We start from the raw sequence: 2952 nt of genomic DNA on the forward strand, positions 1-2952 counted from the left end.
CTCAGTGTCCACGTTTCCGCACCGTAGAGAGCTACACTCCAGGTCAAACTCTTCACTAATCTTTTCTTTAAACTCTTACACAACGATCCTCTCAGAAGCTCCTTCCTGTTCATGAACGCCTCCTTCGCTAATGCGATTCGCTTCCTTATGTCATTGCTACTGTATCCATTTTCCTCTAACGTACTGCCTAAATAGTTGAATTGCTCAACCTGCTCAAGTTTTTCCCCACCCACCTTTATCTTGAGTCTCACATTCCTCGCTCGTGATGCTTTACAAAACCGCATAACCTCAGATTTCTTCTGATTAATCCTCATCCCATACTCCTCGCAACGCTCGTATAACGCATCCACTAGAGCCTGAAGCCCCCTCGCTGACTGGATAATCAACGCCTGATCATCCGCGAATCTCACTGATTTGAACATCATTTTCACCCACTTTTATTCCAGCTTCTAGCTCATCCCACGCTTCCCTTACCATCTCTTCAGCGTACACGTTAAAGAACAGCGGCGATAAAGGACAGCCTTGCCTCACACCTCAGCCAATGCTTGCCCATCCAGATTCTCCGTCCGCTACCCTCACGTGCGCAGTCTGGGCCATAAACAGATTACGAACCAGTCGTCTATCCCTCCAATCTACACCTATTCTCGTGAGAATGTCCACTGACTTAACCCAGTTCACCCTATCAAACGCTTTCTCAAAATCCACGAAACACGCATATACGTCCTGGGGGGGTGTGCTTGAATCGCTCGGGATTGATTCCGGCACGGAATAATCCCGATCTCTCATTCCGTGTCGGAATCGTTTTGCTCGGGATTTGGTGTGCTTGAAATTTTCTAGCCGATTGTCGGCTTCGAGTGTTGCTATCTAGATTCAACCCGAGCGATAGACGTGGCAACGTCGGGTTTAGGACGTAAATACGGCCGTTGTTAACGCCGAGCCTACAAATATTTACAAAACAATCGACAGCAGAAATTCAGATACCGCTGATATAAATTAATACAACTAAACAAGATAAGGAAATACTTCTTCAATTTGTGAAGGTAAGTAACCTCATAAGTAACTGGAACCAATTTTGATTCTATTGTTTGTAATATTTAATGTTTTTTTATCAGTGTTTACTTTTCAGAAAGTGAAAGCATAAACAACGGAAAACTAAAAAATAATTTTACTGCCAAAGAAGGAGCAATGCATTGGCAGCAGGTGACGCTGAAACCAGCTGAAAATTAAAGAATGTATGAGGTTATGGAAGTGGTGGAGAAAGGAAATAATGAAAATTGAATGAATTTATGTATCGCGAAGTAAATACTTATCATTTTCAACCACAAATCATCGACACGGCTTCTCACAATTTTGTAAGTGCTATGACTTTTTCGCCGCATAAATAATAAAACAGATTCGGTTAATGAAGAGTTACGCATATTTTTGTATGGCGATAATTTTAATAGCTATGAGTGGAACAATGTATCGGTATCATGGGTGATATATCTCTTTACAGTCTTCGCAAGATAAATATGCTCCCAAGGGCAAAGCAGCCGCCCAATCAAAAGATGTAATCCACACTGCGAGTGGGGCTCCAGTAGCTCAATATTTCCAGAGGCGGGTGGCTGATATAATAAGTGGAAATGCAATTCTTGGCTATTTCAATATTAATGAGTAGGTGATTTTTTTTGATGAGGAGAGGTTTTTTTAAAGTTGTCCTTTGAATAATAATTCTCTATGCACAATGTTATTACTTTAATACTATTCTAAAATTGCTATTAATACTGTAAAAATTAACATTATGAACTTAAAAACCCTCATTGCCCTTTTTAAAAATATTATATTATTTACAAAATATTTATTTCAGATACCAACACCAGTGTAGAGTAATTGAAAGAATTCCAGAGAAGCCATTGTTACTACAGGAGAGTGTATTCTACCCGAAGTTAAGCAATTAGAGGAAACAAAAAAAAGTTAACGCAAAATGCTTAGATTGGAAAGGGAGGAACTAAAACTAGTAAACATTGAGGCCAAGATCGACAAAATTAATTTTAAGTTGTCAAACTTTGTATTTGATTATTTGTGTTCAATATAATAATTGAATTCTACCATTGAAATATTTCATATGAATACCTCTCCTATAACCAATAACTAAATTGATGAATTCTTCTCGGATTCTCAGCCAGGTTAATTATTTTGTATAAGCCGACGTTTTGAGAGACGAATTGTCTCCCATCTTCAAGGTCGTGTTACTCTTTGAAAGTCCAATTTCACAAAATTTCACCTGGCTGAGAACCCGAGATGAATTCATCAAAGAATCATCAATATCAAAGAATTCATCAATAGTATTCACCCGGAGAAATTAAAATCGTTTAATAACTAATTTGTTTACCTCCATCCAAATTGCATTCTCATGATAATCATAAATATTAACCTTAGTAACTTTTCCCCTAATAATATTCTTTAAAATTAGTATATTCATACTAGCAGGGCTAAAAAGAGTAAAAAAAAATTAGGATTACTACTAGGGAAGGTGAAATTAAATGAAATCTCTAGATTAAATAACATTTTTTTATTTGAACCACTTGAAATACAGTATGCAATAGCATTTTATTAATTAATCTAGACTCCTTGAACCCAAAAAAGGCATTTTTGTCACAACTTTCAGTGAATATTAGGCTTCTGTCCATTATAGATACGTTATTTTGTTTCAACCCACATTTGTTAACTTTGAAGGTAAGCATAAATAACGAGAACTCTTCCAAGTAACTTTCGGCGTCCAAAAATTACTAAATGCACCTTCAAGTACATCCTTTGATTTCGTTCAGCAGCAACAGGAAACATAGTTAACCACAGCATACACAGCACACAGACATTCGATATTCGTGCCGGGTTCTTCAACGCGTACAGTGGTACATTCGAGCATGTTAATTTGTATGGTCTTCGAAAATTAACATAATGTTTCTGGAGGTA

At 37.4% G+C, this 2952-nt stretch overlaps 1 long non-coding RNA gene across 2 annotated transcripts; it reads left to right on the forward strand.

Moving 5' to 3' along the window:
* Positions 1-689: 689 nt before the first annotated feature.
* On the forward strand, positions 690-1904 carry LOC124159644. 2 transcript variants are annotated; one of them, XR_006864998.1, is made up of 4 exons: positions 690-1040; positions 1127-1352; positions 1496-1653; positions 1847-1904. It is a non-coding gene; the product is annotated as an uncharacterized LOC124159644 (long non-coding RNA). The 2 variants fall into 2 exon arrangements; XR_006864997.1 differs by having other exon boundaries at positions 691-1040; positions 1113-1352.
* Positions 1905-2952: the final 1048 nt, after the last annotated feature.

The sequence above is a fragment of the Ischnura elegans genome, chromosome 5 (genome assembly GCF_921293095.1).
Source record: "Ischnura elegans chromosome 5, ioIscEleg1.1, whole genome shotgun sequence".
NCBI classification, from domain to species: Eukaryota; Metazoa; Arthropoda; class Insecta; order Odonata; family Coenagrionidae; genus Ischnura; species Ischnura elegans.